Here is a 27,015-nt window from a genome sequence, read left to right on the forward strand (position 1 = left end):
ATTATCTTCGTTTCATAATTTTGCTAAGCTTGAGATTGGTGGTGGAGAGTTGCCAAGGAGAAAAAAATAAATGCAAATTTTGCCCATGAACATTCCACTAAGGAAAACGGCCAAACTTCTCACCTAGCAATGAGTGCTGTCCGATTCAAGTTTAAGCTCAATGATAAGGGGCCTCCTTTTTATTGCCGAGTCCGAACGGCGTATCGCAGTGCGACACCTCTTTGGAGAGAAGTTTTACATGGCATGGTACCTCACAAATGTTGCCAGTATTAGGAGGGGAAAACCACCGCTGAAAAATTTTTCTGATGGTCTCGCCAGGATTCGAACCCAAGCGTTCAGCGTCATAGGCGGACATGCTAACCTCTGCGCTAAGGTGGCCTCCGAGAAAAAAACAAAGCAGAGCTAAATTTTAAATATAGTTACTTGCTTTTACGATGTCTAGAAAATAGTTTGGCCTTTTGAACCACCACCATAAGTTCCACCGTCTTCTAACCATTCACCTTCCTCTTCAGGAAATTAGACATGCTGGGATTCTTCGAGAGCACTTTGCGCAACCTAGATGCCTCAATACTGCTCAATATTCCAATTGTCCACAAAATTTCGCCCAGAACTCTTCTTTACCTTTTTGTCCTCGCGATATTTGTTCCAACCCTCTGCCCTCTGAACCATAAATTCCACCGTCTTCTTATCATTCTCCTTCCTATTCAGGAAATTAGACATGATAGGATTCTTCGAGAGCACTTTGCGGAACCTAGATGCCTCAATATTGCTCAATATACCAATTGTCCACAAAATTTCGCCCAGACCTCTTCTTTGCCTTTTTCGTCCTCGCGATATTTGTCCCAACCCTCTGCCGAGTTCTATTTCTCTCTCTTGGTGTTGTTAAAAAGCCTCCTGCAGTCCCGCCTGAGCACCTGCAGCTCCGTTGACCTCCAAGACTGGTTGGTTGTAATCGGCGGTATTAGTTTGGAACATGCCTTTAAAAGGGCCTCGTTTAGGCATCCCATGACAAGATTCACTGCGGCCCACAGTACCTTTGCGTCATCCAGTGTCCCCTGAAGGGGCCTCAGCTTCTGTATCTGTTATCTGATTTTCACCCAGTTGTTTCTTCTCGGGTATCTGTATAGCCTCCTCTTCCTCATCTTGTGCTCGTCCTGAAAAGATATTCTATAGCAATGCGAAAAGTAGCACTAAGTGGAGACATTCCAGCTCAAGACTTTCACCGAATCACCGTCTGTCACAAGCGTTTTATAAAAAACCTATTCCATGATCAGGTTGTAGAAAGTAGGGTCGTTGTTCCTATTTCATACAACCAGACCCGTGGATAAAATGTAATCAAAAAGTGAGTCACATCTCTTGCTGGTATCAGTGCTTCCCCAGAGACTGTGGTGTGCATTGGAGTCACCCAGCAGCACAAGATCATGCCTCTTATCCTCGCACCAGCTGACCAGCTGACCAGGGCCCGGACTGTGTCTGTAGGGGGATTGTCTACATCGTATGCAAGGTACATGAAGGCCAGATAATAGTTTGCTCGGTCTCTCTAAGGCCATTACCGTGAAGTCTTCATCGCTGAAACGTGATATCAGAGTTAAGTTCAAATCTCTAGTGGCTACGGCTTTTAATCTTACCCTCTGCTGGGAGGAGATGAGATTCAGATTTCTCGAACGCTTCGTGAACGAGTACAACTTCAGGGCCATCTCTACCCATATTTCTCAGCAGACATTAGTAGCCTCTGTCTCTGAATAAATTGCAAATTTTGCCCATAAACATTCCACTAAAGAACAGGGGCAAACTTCTCTCATATCAATGAGTGCAGTACGATTCAAGTTTAAGCTCAATGACAAGGGGCCTCCTCCGAGTCCGAACGGCGTGCCGCAGTGCGACACCTCTTTGGAGAGAAGTTTTACATGGCTTAGTACCTCACAAATGTTGCCAGCATTAGGAGGGGAAAACCACCGCTGAAAATTTGTTTTGTAATGGGCTCGCCAGGATTCGAACCCAAACGGTCAGTGCCATAAGCGGACATGCTAGCCTCTGCGCTACAGTGGCCTCCCCTCTGCCTCTGAGTGGTGTAGGTTAATCTGTACTAATTTCAGTCAACCCATGCCCCTTAGCACCCTGGGTGAAGCTGTCATCATCGGGGGCCAGGACCATTCTTACCTGGTTAAAGCCGCACTTGATCACTCCCAGCAGGGACTTCAGGAGTGACAAAGATTCTGAACCAACCATGATCTAGAGTTCCTTGCCATTACCTTTAATATTTTATAATTCGCCCGTACCCTTACAATTGTCCAGTCCTCCGCCAGAATATGCTTATTCTGCCCTTTAAGCAGCCTTAGTATAGCTTCATCCTCAAATACAGGAGGAGGAATTCACACCAGCAACGTCGTACAGCGGGGGGTCTGATCAATCGGACCAGCTCTATCTTCATACCAAGGCAAAGAGGGTCAAGACCACCGATGCAGGTCGAAAGAAAATCTAATGCTTTCTCATTACCGCATCCGATGGCCTTGACGATCTTCTGCCACTTGGCGCAATCGAAAGTCGCGAAGGAGTGGTTCTTACATTTTCCGATAGGGCTTGGAGAATCTTCGCTTCGATTAACAAGTTGCCCCGATCGAGGATACCCACTTGTAGTTTAAGGGCCGATGACAAACTGTTCAATATTTTGGTCCATTTGCCATCAGGCGCTGCGCATCGCCAGATAGCTGCCCCTGTCATTTGAGTGAGACACCCTTGCCAGGAGGACACTCTCCCGATCACCCTTCTGGCTCTGGCGGCAGGATCAATGCAAGGCCTCGTCTTAACAGTTATGCCGTTTTCTGGGCCTGGCGTTACCGTGTGGTGCTTCCATTTGTATTCTCGGTTTTGTAGCGTTTGCACCAGTTTCCGTTTTTGTGTTAGCGTTTGTGTCTGTTCTTGTATCATCCGATGTAGCATAGGTCCATATACGATCCACGACAGTAGCGTTCATCATAAACTCATGCTTTCTGACGTTAAACTTATGTTTGCACATTAAAAACTTGTCACGGTTCGTCAGGGTGGATAGTTGTAGACCCTCCATCTTCCCCAAATACCGTAACGAGCGCTTGTAGCCTTCTTCCCCTTTCCGCTCTTCCGTCTTTTGAACTTTCAGCTTATCTCCTTGCGAACTCCCGCCTCTCCACCAGGAGTTGAGGTTCGAACTGCCGTCGGGTCGGAGGATACCATTTGAACGTCCTCTACATCCATTTCGTAAAGCGGGATCGTCTCAACTCCCGAGAGTCTATCACAGATATTCTTACAGGGGACCTAGTCAATATTGTCTAGTCGGATCAGTGTATTGTTCGTAGAGATCAAGTTGGGTGCTTGCTGTGTGTTTGTTTGTTATGTGTAACATGAGGTTGGGAGCTGCAGATATTCCGTCCCCGCCGAATCTACTGGTTCGGGTGGATTCCTGGTACTGGACCGTTGTCCATCTGCAGAGTTTCAAACGCAAATTTTTTGCAAATTTTCCTATGAACATTTCATTAAGATACAGAGACAAACTTCGCAATGAGTGCTGCCCAATTCAAATTTAAGCTCATTGATAAGGGGCCTCATTTTTATAGCCGAGTGCGAACGGCGTGCGTATTGCTCTTTGGGGAGAAGTTTTTACATAACAAAGAACCTCGCCAGCATTAACAGGAGATAACCTCCGTTGAAAAATGTTTTCTGATGCTCTCGCCAGGATTCGAACAAAGGCGTTTAGCGTCCTAGGCGGATATGCTAACTTTTGCGCTACGGTGGCCCTCTGTTATTATACTCACCATCGTAGGATGGAGGCGTATTCACTCACACTTCACTTCACATTTCGTTTGCAACACATCGAAATTTCAAGTTCCGACCCTATAAAAAAAATTACAGCGTGATTTAACACGCTTAAAAAAACACATAAAATTCAGAAAAAGGCATGAAGTCTTCTCCATTTCCGCCAAATCGGATAAGAATTGTCCTCTACGGCTCCAAATCATATCGGGAAATCGGTTTATATGGGAGCTATATCAGGTTTTGGGCCGATTAGGATATTGGAGGACATTACAGAAGACGTCCTGCAAAATGTCAGCTAAATCGGATAAGAATTGCGCCCTCTAGAGGTAAAATACCGTTAAAATGGGCATATCGGTCACAGTGCGTTTTGTTGAAACCAAATGTCATGTATGTCAAGCTCTTGCATATTGGGCAAAAAAAACGTTGGATATCAGCTCACATACACCTTCGAAGAAGTACGATCCAATGATGCCACCAGCCCATAAACCACACCAAACTGTGTCCTTTTCTGGATGCATTGGTAGCTCTCGCACTGCTGGCTGATCTTCACTCTAAAATTGACAATTCTGCTTATTTACGTACCCTTTGAGCTAAAAATGGGGTTCGTTGCTGAAGAAGAAGAAGCGCGCAATGAACTTTATTATCACAGCATGCATTTTGATAATAAAATTCGATAATTTGCAAGCGTTGTTCGTTTGTAAGACGATACATTGTTAAATTATAGACCAAACTGAAAAAGTTTGACAGTGAAACAAAAGACGAGACGTGCGTGAGCTGTTTAAAAAGATATGTTGCCAAAACGATAAAAGCTATAAAATCACCCTTGATATTCTTGATCGCCGTAAAAATCCAAAACGATCTAGCCATATCCGTCCGTCCGTCTGGCTGTAGATATCACGCTACAATCTTTAAAAATTGATATATTGCGCTGAAACTTTTCACAAATTCTCTTTTTGTCCATAAGCAGGTTAATTTCGAAGATGGACTATATCGGAATATATCTTTATATAGCCACCATATACACCTATCTGCCGATTTATGGTCATAGGCCCACAAAAACCACATTCATTATTCGATTTTGCTGAAATTTGAGGCAGTTAATTGTGTTAGGTCACTTGACATCTTTTTTATACCCACCACCGAAGGATGGGGGTATATTCATTTTGTCATTCCGTTTGCAACACATCGAAATATTCATTTCCGACCCTATAAAGTATATATATTCTTGATCAGCGTAAAAATCTAAGACGATCTAGACATGTCCGTCCGTCTGTCCGTCTGTTTGTTGAAATCACGCTATAGTCTTTAAAAATAGAGATATTGAGCTGAAAATTTTTCACAGATTCTTTTTTTGTCCATAAGCAGGTTAAGTTCGAAGATGGGCTATATCGGACTATATCTTGATATAGTCCCCATATAGACCGATCCGCCGATTTAGGGTCTTAGGCCCATAAAAGCCACATTTATTATCCGATTTTGCTGAAATTTGAGGCAGTGAGTTGTGTTAGGCCCTTCAACATCCTTCGTCAATTTGGCTCAGATCGGTTCAGATTTGGATATAGCTGCCATATAGACCGATTCTCCGATTTAGGGTCTAAGGCCCATAAAAGCCACATTTATTATCCGATTTCGCTGAAATTTGGGACAATGAGTTGTGTTAGGCCTTTCGAATTCCTTCGTTAATTTGGCTTGGATCGGTTCAGATTTAGATATAGCTGCCATATAGACCGATCCTCCGGTTTAGGGTCTTAGGCCCACAAAAGCCACATTTATTATCCGATTTTGATGAAATTCGGGACAGCGAATTGCGTAAGACCCTTCGACATCCTTCGTCAATTTGGCTCAGATCGATCCAGATTTGGATATAGCTGCCATATAGACCGATCCTCTGATATGGTCTTAGGCCCATAAAAGCCACATTTGTTGTCCGATTTTGCTAACATTTGGGACAGTGAGTTGTGTAAGGCCCTTAAACATATTCTTGCAATTTGGTTCAGATCGGTTCAGATTTGAAGATAGCTGCCATATAGACCGATTTCTTAATTTATGGTTTTAGGCCCATAAAATGCTCATTTATTGTCCGATGTCGCCGAAATTTGGGACAGTGAGTTAAGTTAAGCCCCTTGATATACTTCTGCAATATCGCACAGATCGGTCCAGATTTGGATATAGCTGCCATATAGACCGATATCTAGGTTTTAGGTTTTTGGGGCCATAAAAGACGCATTTATTGTCCGATGTCAATGAAATTTGAGACAGTGAATTTGGTTAGGCTCTTCGACGTCCTTCTTCAATTTTGCCCAGATCGGTCCAGATTTGAATATAGCTGCCATATAGACCGATCTCTCGATTTAAGGTTTTGGGCCCATAAAAGAGGCATTTATTGTCCGATTTCGCCGAAACTTGGGACAGTGCTTTGTGTTAGGCTCTTCGACATTTTTATGCAACTTGGCCCAAATCGGTCCAGATTTGGATATAGCTGTCATGTAGAACGATATCTCGATTTAAAGTCTTGGCCCCATAAAAGGCGCATTTATAATCCGATTTCACTGAAATTTGACACAGTGACTTATGTTAGGCTTTTCGACATCCGTGTAGTATATAGTTCAGATCGGTTTATTTTTAGATATAGCTAGTGTACTTATTAGTATTTGGTCCAAATCGGAACATATTTAGATATAACTGATATGGGACATAAGGTATGAAATTTTCACCGAATTTTTATGAAAGGTGGTTTACATATATACCCGAGGTGGTGGGTATCCAAAGTTTGGCCCGGCCGAACTTATCGCCTTTTTTCTTGTTCAGTTTGGCTCAGATTGGTCCAAATTTGGATGCAGCTGCCATTTAGACCGATCTCTCGATTTTAGATCTGTGACCCATAAAAGGTGTATGTCCGATTTCGCTGAAATATGGGACAGTGACTTATGTTAGGCTTTTCGATATGGTTCAGATCGGTCCATATTTGAATATCGCTGCCGATAAGACCAATATTGAACCGAAATTGAACAGTGATTCTTTTTTATTAGACCACTTAATGTCCGTATCGAATTTGGTCCAAATCGGACCATATTTGGATGTACAAATAAAACATTTAAACTGAATTTTAACGAGATGTGGTTTACATATATATCCGGGGTGGTGGGTAGCCAAAGTTCGCCTCGGCCCAATGCCTTAATGCCTTTTTACTTGTTTTCCACCCAAGTTTGTATATCTTGGGCTAACTTTCAGTTCAGCTGAGATCCAAAATCAATGCATTCAGCAACGAAACCGAGGCGCCCTAGGGTGTATGCACTGTTACCCTCGCGAGGTACTAAAATGTACCGAAAAGAACGAAATGATGAACGTTTGCCAAGCTCGAACGAAAATCGATAAGACTATGTAATTCGACGAAAATTAAAGAAAAAACCAGTAGGGAAGAGCAAAGGTCGGGCGGTGCCGACTGTATAATACCCTATACCTACCCTATAAGTACAATTCTGAACAAATTTTGATTTACCTCGGCGGATATTTTCAGACGTGTTATTAAACAATCCCTATCAAATTTCGAGCAATTGTAATCAAACTATATCAACTATGGTTGAAAAATATTGCAAGTTACCCAAAATCTGACGAAATCTGGTAGCTATATCTAATTCTGAACCGATTTCGAGCAAACATCTCTGATAATGTGGTAGTCGTCGAGGAAAGCGTTGTGCAAAATTTTGGCAAGATTGGTCAAACAATGCGCTTGCATTGGCTCTTGGGATGAAAATCTAGCGGTATACATATATGACAGCTATATCTAAATCTGGGCCGATTTCAAAGAAATTTACCAGTAATGTCGAGAATCGTAAGAAAATCCTTCCTGGCAAATTTCGAGAGAATCGGTTAACAAAAGACAATTTTATTGCCATATTGAAAGTCGGATAAACATATATATGGGAGCTATATCCAAATCTGTACCGATTTCAAGCAAACTTGTCAGATATTGTGGTAGTCGTCGAGGAAAGCGTTGTACGAAGTTTTGGGAAGATTGGTCAATAAATGCGCTATCTTGCAGTTGCCTATATCTAAATCTGAAACGATTTCTATGAAATTCACCTGTAATGTCGAGAGTCATAAAAAAACCTTCTTGCTAAATTTCGAGAGAATCGGTTAACAAATCACCTTTTTATTGCATTATTACTGAAAATTGGACGAACATATATATGGGAGCTATATCCAAATCTGAACCGATTTTTTTTCCAATTTCAATAGGCTTCGTTTCTAGACCGAAAAACATACCTGTACCAAATTGGAAAACGATCGGTTGAAAATTGCGACCTATACTTTGTTCACAAATTAACATGGACAGACAAATAGACGGACAGACAGCTAAATCGAATCAGAAAGTGATTCTGAGTCGATCGGTATACTTATCAATGGGTCTATCTCTCTTCCTTTTGGGTATTACAAACAAATTCACTAAGTTATAATACCCTGTACCACAGTAGTGGTGTATCACTGAACCGGAGTCGAGGGCTAGAGTGCGCAGCCCTGGTTACTATATGGGGTTTCGGAAATCTTTCCTTAAATCGAGGGTAGCAAATATTTGGCAGGCTAAACTCGTTGTGTTGATTCGATTTCATATAATTGCCAAGCCTGGCATCACTGATTGCTGCCAACCCATCATCATCATCATCATCATCGTCCTCGTCAGCAACTTGAATACATTTTTTCTTAGTCGTCGTATTCATGATGACTCCTAGCCGATGTAAACATAACCAGAATTTTTATGTAAACATTTGTTATTCTTAAACGTGCGTAAATCATTCCCGGGCATAGCTCGCAAAATGCTTTCATTCAAAGAAAAAAAGTGAAGAAAACATTTTTGCTTTACTCGTGCCTTAATATCATCAAGCATCAGACATGCAAATATTTTTTAAAGTATATTTCACTGTCATGTCAACAGGCTGAGTTCCATTGTTCAACAATAACAACATAGCAGGATATTTTCGGATCCTTTTGGGAAGATTTCTTTCCAGGATATGCCATCAAAATAAACAAGTGCGTAGGCTGTGCGCTAGTGATGCTGTTGCTGCTGACGGTTGTATGGAATAAATATGCAAAGGATTTGTTTTAATAAGTGAACAACAAGGAGTAACATTTGATTTATATTTTTGTGATTGATTTAAGAAATGTCAAAAGGCTCACAACACATAACGAGCTGAGCTCGCTCACCCAATATATTGATTTGGAGTTGAGACATATTTGAGCTTATCAGCCAGCCACACGGCATTGCGTTTGCCAATGCCTTCAACGAGAAGGAAAAAAAATGATTGGCGAAATACTTTAGCCTTGTTTTTGGTTTATTTGACTTTTGTCTTGAAACGTTAAGCTTTTCTCGTGACAAAGGCTAAAGCTTTTGACATGAATGTTATTTCCGAAAAATTCATAAGCTATCAACAGAACTACAAAATTTGTTTTGAAGGATTTTTTTTTTCAATAAATTTTGTTTGAATTGAATCTGGTAAGATCATTTTTATCACAAAAGAAAAGTGCAGAAGAAAAATGAGTCTGGAATTGCGACTGCATTATCACCTATTAGGGAAAATACTTTGAAGTTGGTGTGGTTTAAGGGAGAGGGAATATCAATGGTAAACACTTTAAGGCTGAGAACTCGTCAAGACTTTATGTCCGGTAAAAATTAAAAAAAAAAAAAATATTTCGATGTGCTGTTGTACAAAAGAATTTTCTTCGGAAATACAATTTTTGATGAAATTTTTCATGAAAATTAAATAAAAAAAGATTTTTACAAATTATTTATCGACATTAAATTTCGACGAAATTAAAAAATTTTACGAAAATATGAAGTTTTCGTAAAATATATGAAAAAAAAAAATGAAAAAGCCCCGTACAGATATATGAAGCAAAGCAAACAAAACTATTGGGGCTAATTTTCATTAATTTGGGGGCTTTTTTCATTAAACTATTGGGGCCAATTGAAGTTTTCCTTAAGTAAATCGAAATTTTACAATTAAATTGCGGGCGCATAAAAGTATTTATTTTATCAGAAAAACATTTTTTCAAATTCAGTGATATTGAAATCCAGTAAGGAAGGAGAAATGTCGGGCGGTGACGACTCTATAATACCCTACACCTAACCTTAAAGTGCAATGTGGGGGCTATAACCAATTCTGAACCAATATTTATGGATTTCGGAGGATGTTTTTAGATGGGTTGTTAAATAATCCGCATCAAATTTCGAGCAAATATGTTCAAACTGTAATAACTACGGTTGACAAATTGCAACATATTGAAAATTATCAAAAATCTGACGAAAATAGATATGGGAGCTGTATTTAAAAATTCACCGATTTCGAGCAAACTTCTCAGGTGGTGTGGTAGGTGCTGAGGAAAGCCCCGTGCAAAATTTTGGCAAGATTGGTCAAAAAATGCGCTTGCAGTAGCTCTTGGTGTCAAAATCGGGCGATATACATATATGACAGCTATATCCATATCTGGGCCGATTTCTTTCACCAGTTTTCCAGCCAAATTTCAAAAGAATCGGTTAACAAATGAGCACCTTATTGCAGTATTTCTCAAATTTGGACGAACATATAAAGGGTGATTTTTTTGAGGTTAGGATTTTCATGCATTAGTATTTGACAGATCACGTGGGATTTCAGACATGGTGTCAAAGAGAAAGATGCTCAGTATGCTTTGACATTTCATCATGAATAGACTTACTAACGAGCAACGCTTGCAAATCATTGAATTTTATTACCAAAATCAGTGTTCGGTTCGAAATGTGTTCATTCACCGTTCAGCGATGAGGCTCATTTCTGGTTGAATGCCTACGTAAATAAGCAAAATTGCCGCATTTGGAGTGAAGAGCAACCAGAAGCCGTTCAAGAACTGCCCATGCATCCCGAAAAATGCACTGTTTGGTGTGGTTTGTACGCTGGTGGAATCATTGGACCGTATTTTTTCTAAGATGCTGTTGGACGCAACGTTACGGTGAATGAACACATTTCGAACCGAACACTGATTTTGGTAATAAAATTCAATGATTTGCAAGCGTTGCTCGTTAGTAAGTCTATTCATGATGAAATGTCAAAGCATACTGAGCATCTTTCTCTTTGACACCATGTCTGAAATCCCACGTGATCTGTCAAATACTAATGCATGAAAATCCTAACCTCAAAAAAATCACCCTTTATATGGGAGCTATATCTAAATATGAACGGATTTGGAGCAAACTTCTCAGATATTGTGCCAGTTGTCGAGGAAAGCGTTGTACAACGATTTGGCAAGACTGGTCAATAAATGCGCTTGCAATGTCTCTAGAAGTGAAAATCGGGCGATATACATATCTGGCAGCTACATCTATATCTGAACCGATTTTTTGAAATACACCAGTAATGTTGAAAGTCAAAAGAAAATCCCTCCTGCCACACTACGAGAGAATCGGTTACGGGAGCTTATCTAAATCAGAACCGATTTCTAACAAATCAGATATTGTGGTAGTAGTCGAGGAAAGCGTTTTGCAAAATTTTTGACAATATTGGCCAATAAATGCGCTTTCTGTAACTCTAGATGTTAAAATCGGGCGATTCATATATATGAGAGCTATATCTAAATCTGAATCGATTTCCATGAAATTTACCAGTAATATCAAATGTCAAGCAAAAATCATTTCCTGCCAAGTTACGAGAAAATCCGTGAACAAGTGAACATTTTTCTGCATTATTACTGCAAATCGGACGAACATATATATGGAAGCTATATCCAAATCTGAACTGATTTTTTCCGGTTTCCACAGGTTTCATCTCTAGGCCGAAAAACATGTCTAGTGGCTCAAGAAGTCAAGATCCAAAATCGACACCCAAAAGGTGTCTACCCGATAAGTTGGGTAAATACCTGGGCATTTACCCATTTATACCCTAAAGCTGGGTATTTATAATTTTGCAGATATCTTGGGTATAAAAATATTTTCCAAACAATTTTTGATGATTTCGTATTCTTTGCATATAAACCTGATCTTCTGATCTTATAAAATCGGATTTAATATATATATATAGCCGCTATAAACACCCATCTCCAGACTTAAAGTCTTGAGGCAATAAATTGGTAATTTTTCATCCAATTTCGATGAAATTTGGCACAGGAGATCTGGTTCAGATCGGACTATTTCAATGAAATTTGGCACAGCGAGTTCTGGCATCCCGCTAAACCTTTTTGTTGAATATAATCCAGATCGGACCATATTTGGATATAGCGGCCATATAGACCGATCTCCCGATATAGAGTATTGAGCCCATCCGATTTTGATGAAATTGAAAACAGCGAGTTTTGATAGACCTGTAAACTTGCTTGTTGAATACTCTCTAGATCGAAACATATTTGGATATAGCTGCCATTTAGACTGACCTCCCTATATGGAGTATTGAGCTCATAAAAGGAGCATTTTTCATCCGATTTTGATGAAAGCGGCTAGCTTAACTGCTTCGAAAGTTAACGTGCCTTCGACAGACGGACGGACATTGCTAGATCGACATAAAATGTCACGACGATCAAGAATATATATATTGGGTCACCCAAAAAGTAATTGCGGATTTTTTAAAAGAAAGTAAATTCATTTTTAATAAAACTTCGAATGAACTTTAATCAAATATACTTTTTTACACTTTTTTTCTAAAGCAAGCTAAAAGTAACAGCTGATAACTGACAGAAGAAAGAATGCAATTACAGATTCACAAGCTGTGAAAAAATTTGTCAACACCGACTATATGAAAAATCCGCAATTACTTTTTGGGCAACCCAATACTTAATGGGATCGCAGACGAATATATTGAGTAGTTACAAACAGAATGACGAAATTAGTAAACCCCCCATCCTAAGGTGGAGGGTATGAAAATGGTAATTTGTTACTGATAATAAAACAAGTAAACGCGTGCTAAGTTCGGTGAGGCCGAATTTTGGGAACCCACCACCAGGGATTCTGACAAAAATTTAAGCAAAATTAATTTAGCAGAAAGGCATACATACCAAACTTCTGTCAGCCAACCAGCAAAAATTTAAGCTTCTAGAAACCAAACAAAGATGATCCATAGCCGGGTTTACATGGGAGCAGTATTATGTTATAGACTAATTTAGACCCTATTTGGCATAGTTGTTGAAAGTCGTAACAAAATACTACATGCTCATTATCAGCCAAATCGGACAAAAATTGTGGCTTGTGAGGGCTCAAGATGTCAAATCGGGAGATCGGTTCATATGGGAGCTATATCAGGTTATAGACCGAATCGACCCGTACCCTGCACAGTTGTTGGACGTCAAAAGGGAACACTACATGCAAAATTTCAGCGAAATCGGACACAAAAAACGGCTTTTAAGGGCTCAGGAAGTAAAATCGGGAGATCGGTTTATATGGGAGCTGTATCAGTTTATAGACCGATATCAAGCGTGCTTGGAACAGTTATTAGAAGTCATACCAGAACACTACATGTAAATTTTCGGCCAAATCAGACAAAAATTGTGGTTTCTGGGGGTCAAGAAGTCAAATCGGGAGATCGGTTAATACGGGAGCTATGTCAGGTTATAGACCGATTTCAACCGCACTTGGCACAGTGCCGTTCAAATCGCACTGCGCCACCATCCTATGGTGGTGGGTATAAAACATTGCATTAATAAGATTTTTATTTTGTTGGACCGTACCGGATTTTGAAATTGGAAACCGCTACGTTCCCGTTTCGCTCCGGTTTCAAAAAATTTGGCTCCCGCCCCGGCAAAAATAGGTCTGCTCCGCTCCGCTTCACGCTCCACTCCGATCCGCTCCGAATCCTTTGAATTAAAATATTCTGATATAGCTGTCATGTAAACTGATCTCCCAATTAAAGGCCTTGAGCGTATTTGGTTACCCGATATTGACAAAATTTAGAATAGTGAGTAGGTTGGATCCCCTCGACATTCTTACCAACAAAAACAACCTTTTGGGGCCTTAAATATTTACAAAATTTTCAAAAGATGCACATATGTCTATCCTTACTTTACTTTAATTGGCTATGACAGAATAATTGTTCCACTAGCCGAACGTAGAATTGCGTTCCAAGCTCCTCGATCTTCCGCGCTCATTCTAAAATCTCCGACACCAAGTTTCGAGGTGTCTCTCACCACTTGATCTTTCCATCGGGCTTTTGGTCTTCCCGGTTTGCGTGTACCACCGTGTTTGCCTTCAAAAGACTTCTTGGCTGGAGCTTCTTTATCCATTCTGACAAAATGACCTAAAAAATTGTGGTTTCTGGGGGTCAAGAAGTCAAATCGGGAGATCGGTTAATACGGGAGCTATGTCAGGTTATAGACCGATTTCAACCGCACTTGGCACAGTGCCGTTCAAATCGCACTGCGCCACCATCCTATGGTGGTGGGTATAAAAAATTGCATTAATAAGATTTTTATTTTGTTGGACCGTACCGGATTTTGAAATTGGAAACCGCTACGTTCACGTTTCGCTCCGGTTTCAAAAAATTTGGCTCCCGCCCCGGCAAAAATAGGTCTGCTCCGCTCCGCTTCACGCTCCACTCCGATCCGCTCCGAATCCTTTGAATTAAAATATTCTGATATAGCTGTCATGTAAACTGATCTCCCAATTAAAGGCCTTGAGCGTATTTGGTTACCCGATATTGACAAAATTTAGAATAGTGAGTAGGTTGGATCCCCTCGACATTCTTACCAACAAAAACAACCTTTTGGGGCCTTAAATATTTACAAAATTTTCAAAAGATGCACATATGTCTATCCTTACTTTACTTTAATTGGCTATGACAGAATAATTGTTCCACTAGCCGAACGTAGAATTGCGTTCCAAGCTCCTCGATCTTCCGCGCTCATTCTAAAATCTCCGACACCAAGTTTCGAGGTGTCTCTCACCACTTGATCTTTCCATCGGGCTTTTGGTCTTCCCGGTTTGCGTGTACCACCGTGTTTGCCTTCAAAAGACTTCTTGGCTGGAGCTTCTTTATCCATTCTGACAAAATGACCTAGCCATTGAACGCCTGGGTTCGAATCCTGACGAGAAAAAATCAGAAAAAAAATTTCAGCAGAGCAAAGCGCTCTCCTAATGCTTGCGACATTTGTGAGGTACTTTATCATGTAAAAATCGGGTTCGAATCCTGACGAGAAAAAATCAGAAAAAAAATTTCAGCAGAGCAAAGCGCTCTCCTAATGCTTGCGACATTTGTGAGGTACTTTATCATGTAAAAACTTCTACCCAAGAGGTATCGCTCTGCGGCTCGTCGTTTGGCTATAAAAGGAGGCTCTTTATTTGCCCCTGTTCCCTATGGAATGTTCATGGGCAAATTTGCATTGATGTTATTAGTTGGCGATTGCATATAGCCCAAAGTGTTTCAGATTTAGATATAGTTCCCATTTGAACCGATTTCCCGATTTCAGATCTTAAGCCCCTGGAAGTCGCAATTGTTGTCCGATTTGGCTGAAATTTTGCACATAGTGTTCCGTTATGACTTCCAACATCCATATCATGAAGTATCAATTTTTGGCTGAAATGGCAGAAATTTTGTACGTAAAGTTCTTATGTGGCCTTCAACTAAGTTCGTTCGTGTAAATTTTTAGTGCAATGGTGAGGGTTCGCTTTAATTGGCCCAGCCGAACGTGCCACATTGTCTTTTCGGTTTAACTCTATTTCATCGGCAAAACAATTCAAGTGCGTATGTCAGATCACCGATTTTTCCCAAGATTTTTCCCATTTCTTCAGGGATATTTCATTAATGTCCCACTTTTCTTTTCTTTTGCTCCAAGAAAACACCCCATAGGAAAATTATTAAAATATATATAAAAACAAGTTTTCACAAACTTCTCCCCTTTTCTGAAGTTTGAGAAAATATGAAACGAAGGTTCCCCTATCTTGACTAACCGTTGGACAAGAAAAAAAAAGAAAAGATAAACGATTTTTATGCCACGTTGGCTATAAATGTCGCTGCCATTTTTTCTGCAGTTTCTTTGTTTTGTTTGGCCATTTGTCTTTCTTCTACTTCTTTGCATTCGACCAACTTTCCTCCCACACCAGAACTAATTCACTATTTTCCCCCAACCTACACACAGACAAACATATGCAACATATTAACATGACATACAGCAATATAGCGAAATTGCGATGATGTTCTTGAATTTTTGCGTTCTTTTTTTTACGACGAAATGAACAACCTAAAAGTTTTACTTTTACCATATCGCAATGGCAAAGTTATATGAATGGCTTTAACTTATGCCTCATACACGTGTTGAAGATATGAGGGTGGTATGAAAATGTTAAGTTTTGGTTGTTGCATAAAGTGAGCGTTGCATTGAATACGTTCTAAGGTGGACCTTTCTTAGTTCTTACGTTTTATCTGTCCTCTGGTTTCTCTTTTTGTTTGTGCAACCTTATGCATCACTTTCTCTTCATTAGCTACTGAACTTAAATAAAGCAAAGACTTTTCATTGTTGATAGTTTACTAGCTCCAGATAAGGATTAAATACTTTGTAGCTATTTTAGGAAATCCTTTTCATATTTCCCAATTTTAGTATGTTTTCCGCAAACCTAGTGGTCTTATGTATATGTTTCTGTACTATGTTAAGTTTAGTAAAATTATTCAAATTTTTTATTGTCTCTTTGCAGGTGAGTTTATATTGGCCCAAATTCCATATACAACATACAAATAAGGAAAAAAATCAGGTGAATATTACATCTTACACAACTACAATTGAGTTTTGTCTAATCGGGCAAGGAACGATATAAGCTAACAGTTAAAGCGCGTAATGTTTTACTGGGTAACCACTATCATGCAAGTTTGCCCATGGACATTCCACTAAGGAACAGGGGAAAATTTCTGTCATATTAATGAGTGTTGTCCGATTAAAGTTTAAGCTCATTATAAGCAACTTCCTATTTATAGCCGAGTCCGAATGGTGTGCTGCAATGCGACACCTCTTTGGGGAGAAGGTTTTACATGGCAAAGTACCCCACAAATGTCGTTAGCACTAAGAGGGGTTCTATAAAACTTTTGCCTTTACGACGCGGCGTTAATTTATAAAGCCCTTGAGTAATTTTTTCCTTTATATCTAAGAAGTCTTGCATTTTGATTTATTTACAATATTTGTTACTGCTTTATAAATCAAGAAATTAATAAATTTGTAGATGGCAAACGACAATCTAAAATCTATTCCCAGTAATAGTGGCAAAGAAAAATTAACGGAAACAAGTAAAAGCGTACTAAGTTCGGCCGGGTCGAATTTTGGGAACCCACCACCATGGATTCTGTTCAAAAATATGGAAGCTATATCTGGTAATAGACCGATTTGGACAGTAGTAGACACATTTACTAAGAGTCATAAAATAACACTATGTGCAAAATTTCAGCCAAATTGGATGATTATTGAGGCTTCCAGGGGCTCAAGAGGGCTTCCAGGGCACTCCAAAACTATTCGTGACCTTAAAGTCCTGGTTGTCATTACTCTGATGGTCAACTGATGGTCAACTTAGGTTAGGTTAGGTTGAAAAAGGGTGCAAATATTAATCTGCCCCATGCCAAAATCAAATTGGGAGATCGGTTTATATGGGGGATATATCAGTTTATACACTGATTGGGACCATACTTGGCAAAGTTGCAGTAAGTCATAACAGAACACTATATGCAAAATTTCAGCCAAATCGGATGAAAATTGAGGTTTCCATTGGCTCAAGAAGTCAAATCGGAAGATTGGTTTATATGGAAGCTATATCAGGTTCTTGACTGATTCAGACCATACTTGGCACAGTTCTTGGAAGTCATCGTAAAACACTACATGCAAAATTTCAACCAAATCGGATGCAAATTGAGGCTTCCAGGCGCTCAAGAAGTCAAATCGGGAGATTGGTTTATATGGGAGTTATATCAGTTTCTTAACTGATTCGAACTATATTTGCCACACTTGTTGGAAGTTATAAAAGAACACTATGTGCAAAATTTCAACCAAATCGGATGCAAATTGCGGCATCCAGGGGCTCAAGAAGTCAAATCGGGAGATCGGTTTATAGGGGAGCTATATCCAAATCAGACCCGATATGGGCCATTTGCAATCTCCAAGGACCCACATCAATATAAGGTTTCTGTGCAAAATCTCAAGCGGCTAGTTTTGGGCGTTCGACCGCTATCGTGATTTCGACAGCGGACGCATGGACATGGCTAGTTCGACTCAGAATATCGAGACGATCAGGAATATATATGCTTTATGGGGTCCTACATCAGTATTTCTAGGTGTTACAAACGGAATGACTAGATTAGTATACCCCCATCCTATGGTGGTGGGTATAAAAACCATTTTTCGGCTCAACAGCACAAAAGTTGCCGATGAAAATCAACCAATAACAACAGAAAAAGAAAAACCCCTGAAAACGATGTGTATAGCCGTGTACAGTTCATTCGTAGCTGTCTCAAAGAATAATAATGCGTGCAGTATTGAAAATAATTTCCGACCAAAATGTTCAAAAAACCTACCAAATTTTCAACTAGCCAACCACAATTTAAAATTCCTTAAAAATTTACTCCAAACACAAAATTTTGATAAGAATTTCCCAAAGATAAAAGTTTTGATATATATATTTTTTAAATAAAAATATTTTACGCTATATTGCTAATAGAAAAAAATTGTCGATCACATTGAAAATGTAGCAAAATCGATTTGGGCCGTTTATCTGACCAAATCCTAAAATTTACAAATCCATCCGATCAAATTTGGTAGAAAAAGGCCAAAACGGCAACACTGAATGCGTGTGACTTGGCATCAACGCTACCGTGAAGAGCTGAACATTGCTGATCTATGTATCTATGCCGTTTGTTTGTTTGTTTGTCAGTTGTGGCATTCCTCTGCTTGCCTTGGCTTCACATGGTACTCATCTGAGTAATGCTCATTCGCAAACGACATCCGAAACTCAAATTCAAAATCACATCCACTGAACGATTGCTGAAACGTTCGACCAACTCTTGCTCTATTGTCATATGAGGAGCGTTTCTAGCTTACATTGTTTTGATATGACATGCATAACATGCACTTGCTTTGGCACAAATGGCATTTGAGTGCCAAATTCAGGGCTTCATCCAGTTCTCTGGTGCGGATATTAATCTGCTCCATGCTACTATGGACATACACCTTAGCAAGTAATCGGCTCTAAAAAGAAAATTTTAAGTAAGGAATTCCGTGCTACTTATAAAATCCTTAATCGTTTTCCATACCACATCCCTAACTTAGTTCATATCTGGTATTGTATCCCCATCTAAGTAAGAATGTCTGTTAGCCGCGAAAGCCGGGCAATGACATAGGAAATGCTACAACGTCTCATCAACCCCCACATGCCCTACACAGGCTCTACACATGCTATCACTTGCCGCACCTATTTTGCATAAGTGAGCTTGTAGTCTATGTGTCCCGTTATGATACCAATAGCTATACTGACCTCCTTCATACTTCCTTTCCGTAATAGCCTCGTCTTCTCTCGATTTTGATCTTCCCATAGGATTTTCGCCGTCCTACCGACCGTTTCGCTGTTTCACAGCATTACATGCGTGTTCGTCTGCCACGCCCTTAACTCGGACTGCGTCTACCCGAAAGGCTTCAGGTTAACTAAGTTTATTGACAGCAGTCCTCTGGCTTTCACCGTCGAATTATCTGCTCTTTCAAATACCCTTACTCTGCTATGATCCGGCACCCAAACGATGCGGATTGTGCCATCCTCAGAAAAGGCATTCATCTCCTTTTTATACTCCAAGACTGTTTGTGGCCTAACAGTCCTCAATGTCTCATCATCTTCCCCACATGTCCTACACATGCTATCACTTGCCCCACCGATTTTGCATAAGTGAGATTGTAGTCCTATGTGTCCCGTTAATTCTTAATTCTTCTGAGTTATAGCCTCGTCTTCTCACGATTTTGATCTTCCAATAGGATTTTCGCCGGCCTACCGACCGTTTAGCTGTCCCACAGTATTACATGCGCGTTCGTCGGTCACGCCCTTAACTCGGACTGCGTCGCCCCGAAAGACTTCGGGATAACCAAGTTTATTGACGGCAGTCCTCTGGCCTTCACCGCCAAAATTGTCTACCCTTTCATTCCCCCTTACTCCGTTATGGACCGGCAACCAAACGATGCGGATTTTGCCCTCTTCAGAGAAGGCGTTAATCTCCTTCTTACACTGCAAGACTATTCGTGACCTTACCGTCCTGGTTGTTATTGTCCTCGCGTAAGCATCACACAACTTCACGCCCGGATCTCCGCCTGCAGAACCGTATTATGGTCAGGCAGTCTTAAACAGATCTCAGTCCCTGAGTTCTCAATGTAGACCCCCAGGCCCACTCTGTCCTCTAGCTTTAATCCATCCGTGTAACATGATCTTTCAGACGATAATACAAGGGTTTCGTCAATCCAAGACTGTACCTCTGGCAGCAGTGCCTCGCACTCGACTTTAAGGTTCATCTCCGGTATCCGATCGGAAACCTCTTCCCTTCCTTCCAGGTTTCCTATCGTCGCCTCGATTATACCGCGATGGTATGAGCTGCTCCCATCCTCAATCCATTATCCCATCGCCTTAAGTCTCATAGCCGTAGTGGCTGCCTCACACTTAATCTGTATATCAATGGGTCGGATATCTAGAATAGTCTCCAGTGCCCTAGTGGGCGTGGTCCTCATCGCACCTCCTATGCCCATAAAAGTCTGTAATGGTTCCATCGTCGGGTCCCTGTTCGTTAAGCTGTGTTGGGATTCCATTCTCTGTACTGTCTGAAGTTTCAATACTAGGATCTTTGCCTATCTTAGCCTTCCAAATTTTATGTAAGTGGGCTTCTTGGGAGTAGGTGATGGTACCATCATCGGCTCCCTGTTCGTTAGGCTGCATTGAGACTCCTGTCACTGCGCTGCCTAATGTTTCAATATTAGGATCTTTACCTATCCCAGTATTCCGAATCTTGAAGTCGGTGATGGGTCTGTAGTCGGGTCCCTGTTTGTTTGGCTGTGTTAGGTCTTTCGCCACTGCACTGCCTGATATTTTAGTATTAGTATCTTTGCTTATCCTAGTCTTTCCAATATTGAGAGAGGCCGTGATTGTCTCACTGTCAGACTCCTCTTCGTTGAGCGGTATTGAGTCAAATGCTACTGCACGGACTGATGTCTCAAAAAAAGAATTTCTGCCTATCCTTGTCTTCCTAATTTAGAAAAAGACAGCTTTGCTCCCGTACTGCGCCATGCCTTTAGTCTTAGCCAAACTTGTCTCGAAGAATTGGTCAATGCCAACCACAAAAAGTGTTCCTTTCTTCTTCTCCTCCCTGTGGAAGACCTCCCACTTCTCTGCGATCAAACCTTGGTTTTGCTTGCCCAAGAGTCCCAACTTGCTTTCCGTCGCAAATTTACTGCCCCGTCCCTTGATAAAGACCGGATATCCTGGGGGATGTCCACCTTTCTCACCAGGTCGAATTTTGCTCCCTCCCAGGGAGCGTGGATACCTCTGACGACCTTTTTGACTGTATCAATACATTCCGCCGACGCAGAACGTAGCGTAAAGATGTCCCTCTATACTTTGAGCTCATCATTTGTATGGGTGGACCCTCTACAGAGTTCCACACATGGTCGAAAATTCACTCGTTAACCAGATCCTCCACCGGATGCACAACCGATATTAATGACTGCATAAGCCAGCTCATCTCTGTTGTGTTTCCTTACCACTCTGGCGTAAGAGGGCGGCTCCTTACCATTCTCAGTGACCATCTTCCCCTTCCGTGATGGCTGTGCCCTCAGTTCTTGTTCCGACTTTGTTTACCTCTGCAGGACACTCTCTGGAGTCTCCATTATGGGATGGTTGTGCGCTTGAAGCATTACTTGCCAAGGAACCCACACATATAGAAAGGGAGAAGAACATGCAACGGGTTGACGCCACCCCCCCAGCTGTTCCGTATAGACTCAAAAACGGCTGAACCGATTACCTTGAAATTTTCACAGATTGTGTAAGTTGGTCTGGAAGGAAACATAGGTTATATAATTGTTTGATATCGGAATGGGGCGGATCCTCCCCCTTCCCCAAAAGTACTTCCCAAAAATTAAAGTGGACCGATCTGGACAATATGAGATTCAAATGAAAGGTATTCAGAAGTAGAGTGCGAATTTCATATTAAAAATTGAGTCCCAAAACCCCCTCAAGCAGGTTTTTTGGACGATCATGACAATATGGGACTCATATGAAAGGCATTCGGGAGTAGATTGCGATATGGTCAGGAAGGAGAAATGGGCTTTGTAATTTTTTGATTTTGGAAGGGGGCGGACCCTCCCCCGTTACCCAAAAACACCACCCAGAATCAAAAGTGGATTGATCGGGACAATAAAGGTATCAAATGAAAGGTATTGGAAATTAGAATACGAATATGGTATTAAAACTTGGGTATAAGTACCCATCGGGACGCCCCAACCCCAAAGTTCCCCCAAACAGACATATTGGACATTCATGTCAATATGGACCTCAAATGAAAGGTACTCCGAAATGTATTACGAATCTGACATACAAAATTAGATCGAAAATGGACATATGACGCTTCATGACTATATGGGACTCCTTTTTTTTTTTTGTTCCGTATAATCAAAAACGACTGAACCGATATTCTTAAAATTTTCACAGATTGTGTAAGATTGTTTGGAAAGAAACATAGAATATATAATTTTTAGATATCGGATAGGGGCGGTCCCTTCCCCTTACCCCAACAATGCCATCCAAAATCAAAAGTGGACCGATTGACACAATTTGGCTATCAAATGAAAGGTATGTGAGACTAGAAAACGAATATCGTACTAATATTTGGGTCCAAGTACCCAGCGGGCCTCCCCAACCCAAAACTCATCTAAACAGATATATTCGACGCTCATGTCAATATGGGCCTCCAATGAAAAGTATTCGACAGAAGATTACAAATATGGCATTAGGTCCAAGTTATGGGAGGTCGCCCCACCCCCAAGTACCCCCAAATAGGCATATTAGCCGTCTATGTCTATATGGGACTCTAATAAAAGGTATTTGGGGGTAGATTACGAATATGACATTAAAATTTGTGTTCAAGTCTAGGTGGCGCTTTTCCTTTAAAAAAATATGTCAAATGGGTTGATTGACCCATTATGACAATATGGGACTCAAATGAAAGGTATTTAAAATCAGAAAACGAATTTGATATCCAATTTTTGAGCCAAGTGTTTGGTGGTACGTTCTAAAGCCCCCCCCTAAACTGAACTTCATTTGCGATTATGGCAATATGAAGCTCAAATCAACGGTATTTGGGAGTAAATAAAGAATTTGATATCTATTTTCAGGGCAAGTGCCGGGCACGTTTTTACTTGTCTACCTTGACGGTGATTGGTCCACTGCACACCAATAGGGTGGTACATATTCAAACCGGTTATTTTATAGTTTTTACTTTCGTTGTATCTTGGAGTCTACAATGACCTTCATGTCTGTCTATCACACAGTTATTTACAACATGCCGATACAAGTAAACAGTTTCTCTTTAAATCAGGAAACCCATCTGTCCGACGTAGCATAAAATTTAACAGAATTCCCTACAAAGCCCAACAGTTAAGACAATATGATTATTTAACAGCAAACACCCGATTTTCAATAGGATATTCGTGAAGTCTGCCATTATTTTACTGCATTAAAAACTTCCTCGAATTCTACCGAAAACTTCACTCCATCCTCGAAAAACGTAAACATAACTTTGGGGGAAAAGTCGGTGAACAAAGCAGAAGTAATTTTTTACATTTGTGACTTGCTCGTTCACATACCCACACACGGGCACATGTATGCATCAATGCACCATACATTGCTGTATGCGAACATGTGCACAATCTTATATTCATAAGAGTCATTTTTTATGAAGTGCAACACACACAACACACACACATCACCCACATCACCCCCATTATTGTATGTTTGTGGTTGTATTTGCAGTTTATGAATGTTAAGAATTAATGTCCTCCTATATGCGAGGAATGATATACCCCTTTGTGTGTGCGTAGGTGTACATTTAAGGATGCGAATCTGTGTAGGAGCTCTGAGTTATTGACTTTTTGTGGTTCTCCTAGAGTATATTAAAGCTCATTTCTCTTTTGGTTTTTTGCTTTCTGCATTTTCGTTTGCTGTTGATCATTGGCAGGAATTGAACCTAAGCCGGCATGAATGTTACACATGAAAAATCTGTGTTTGGTAAAAGTTTATTGATTTTGGATGCATTCAAGGTGAAGCGTACAGTGTGAGTGTACCTTACATTTCTGCAGTCTGCATTGCTAGCTGGTGCAGGTGTATAGAAATGGATTTGTGGGCTTTTTGTTTGCAATATATGAGTAAGCAGGAGTAAACTTTTTCCTTTTGAAGTGAAGGGAAAGAAGAATGTATCCATACATGCCATTAGTTTGGAAAATTTGTTTATGGCTTCATATGGAAAAACTACTCCACAATCCACACAATTATTCAAATGGTAAAGGCTATCTAAAGCCATATGAAATGGCAGGAAGTGAATAAGGCATTTTTTTTTTTGGTTTTGAGAAAGTAGTCATATTGCTGATGAAAAAATGTAGTAAGCCAATTAAAAAGATTTTATGTTCTTGACCAGAGAACGAATTTTAAAAGCATCCGTAATTAATAATTTCAATTAGGCATGGAAAATGACTTATGGTAACATTTTAAATGATCAAATAAACTAAGATTCCAGTATGGTGATTTACCGGCATAAAAACCGTATTTGCAATGTTATGCCCATCATGCCCACCATCATCTCACCGGTTCGTTTGTAATACATGGAAATATCGATCTAAGCTATTATTGCACCCATCGACATTGGGTTCCATAAATTCTTATGATTTCTTCTGATGTTTCAATCAGAAGAAATAACAATCGGGAGTTAGTAGAGATGGGTTTCTACCGAGTAAAAATACCCAACGATTGGGTATTTATTGAGCAAATACCGAATAAATACCTTAGTGAATACCGAATAAATAACTTAGTGAATTAGTAACACCCAAAAGGAAGAGAGATAGACCCATTGATAAGTATACCGATCGATCCAGAATCACTTTCTGATTCGATTAAGCTATGTCCGTCTGTCTGTCTGTTCGTCTCTCCATATTAATTTGTGTACAAACTACAGGTCGCAATTTTCATCCGACCGTCTTTAAATTTGGTACAGACATTTTTTTCGGCCTAGAGACGAAGCCTATTGAAATTGTAAAAAATCTGATCAGATTTGGATAGCTCCCATATACAGCCATTGCAAGCGCATTTATTGACCAATCTTCCCAAAACTTTGTACATTGCCTTGCTCGACGACTTCCACATTATCTGAGAAGTTTACTCGAAATCGGTTCAGAATTAGATATAGCTCCTATATATATGCTTGTCAGATTTGGGGCAATTTTCAATAATGTTGTCATTTGTAAACCGTAGTTATTACAGTTTGAACATATTTGCTGGCCGAGGTCGATCAAAATTGGTTCAGAATTTGATATAGCTCCCACATTGTACTTATAGGGTAGGTGTAGGGTATTATAAAGTTGGCACCGCCCGACTTTTGCCCTTCCTTACTGGCTTGGGTATTCATTTGGTTATTTATAATTTTGCCGATATCTTGGACATAAAAATATTTTCCAAACAATTTTTGATGATTTCTTGATCTGATTTTCTGATCTCATAAAATCGGATTTTAGTTATGTATAGCCGCTATATAGACCTATCTCCAGACCATATAGACCGATCTCCCGATATAGTGTAATGAGCTCATAAAAGGAGCATTTTTCATCTGATTTTAATGAAATTTGGCAAAGCGAGTTCTGGTACCCCTCTAAACCATTTTTGTTGAATAACGTCCAAATCGGGCCTTATTTGGTTATAGCTGCCTGGGAGGTCTTCGGGGAGAGGCGTTGAGTTTCCAGAAATTAAAAATCTTCAAACAATGTAAAAAAAAATATGTCTTAAACACGTCAAACAAATGCTTGGGAGTGTTAAGACACCGCCGTCGTGACAAGAAACAAGTCGAAGGCAGAGATTAGTAGAGAACCTTGCAAAGTGCAATAACAAGAGATGCTCACCGTTTTACTGCTAGTATGTAAGTGTCTTTTATTCTTTCCTTTTCAAATAGTATTCCCAATTCATTTGGGTAAAGAAATTATTCAGCTAATTAAGATCATAATGAACATAGCTTGGGTTAAGAATCATATGATTGAATTCGATAACTTAAAGATAAATCTGAGGCATTGAAAGCCGTTTAATTCAATTCGGATTTAATATTGATATAGATAAAGATACAAATTTAAACATGCTGGGGGGGCCTTGCATCTATGCAAGAAGTAATAACCCGTATACGCATTCAAAAAAGAAGGTTTACTAATGATCTTATCGCTATTGCAATATTTTGCTGCTGGTCTGTTATTAACTGTTGTTGTGACTGGTTGATGGTTTTGTTTGCTAATTCTTGGCGAGTTGATGATTGGTGGACAGTGTTCGATGAGTTGCTTCGATTATTTTCGGTGCCTCTTTGAGTAGAGTGATGAGATTCATTAATGCGAGGGTGAAGTGAATGATGCAGTAGTGTATGATGGTGTTCACCACAATTCTTACAGGTGATCTTTGAAGTGCAGTTTCTTGACGAATGACTTCGAGCAAGACAGTTTACACAATATTGCTTCTTCGTAACAGTATGGAGTCTATCTGTTGCGTTCATATTGAGGAATCGTTTACAATAGCGAAGGGAATGATAGCGCCAGCATATTTTGCACTGATGTACTCGTGGATTACGTGGAGCTCTTGAGAAGAAAGGAAAGTTTAAATTGTTAATAATTTAGATATACATTTAAAGTGAGATACAAAGTAATTATCTTGAGAAATGAGCAATGTCTGCTGCAATTAAGAAGTTGAATGGGGTTCATACGGAAGAAGGCACAATTTTACGATGGGCCTTGTAAGTGTTCCACTTGCGGTACGAATGTCGGCTACTCTAACTTTTTGATCTCTTCCGGCGTACGTCTCCATTACCCTTCCCATTTTCCATTCATTGGGAGGAAGAAGGTCGTCGATAATAGCAACTAAACTATCTTTGGGAATGTTAGGGGCAGGATTCTTCCATTTATAGCGTTTCTGTAAATTTCTCAAATAGTCATCTTTCCAGCGAATGGCAAATTGATGGTGCAACGACTTTAGTTTCTCCCATCGGT

General features: G+C 40.1%; 1 protein-coding gene across 3 annotated transcripts in view; it reads left to right on the plus strand.

Annotated features, from left to right (window-relative positions):
• The window catches only part of LOC106080795 (uncharacterized), an 857,102-nt gene that overhangs the window by 243,833 nt on the left and 586,254 nt on the right, over positions 1 to 27,015 (plus strand). The window contains exon 1 of one of the 3 annotated variants that reach the window (XM_059361860.1): positions 16,463 to 16,483. The exons of the other annotated variants lie outside the window; for them this stretch is intronic. The gene's annotated coding sequence lies outside the window, so the exon portion shown is untranslated. Of the gene's footprint in view, positions 1 to 16,462; positions 16,484 to 27,015 lie in introns of those variants that run through there. 3 annotated transcript variants of the gene reach the window in all.

This window comes from Stomoxys calcitrans, chromosome 2 (assembly GCF_963082655.1).
Source record: "Stomoxys calcitrans chromosome 2, idStoCalc2.1, whole genome shotgun sequence".
Lineage (NCBI taxonomy): Eukaryota > Metazoa > Arthropoda > Insecta > Diptera > Muscidae > Stomoxys > Stomoxys calcitrans.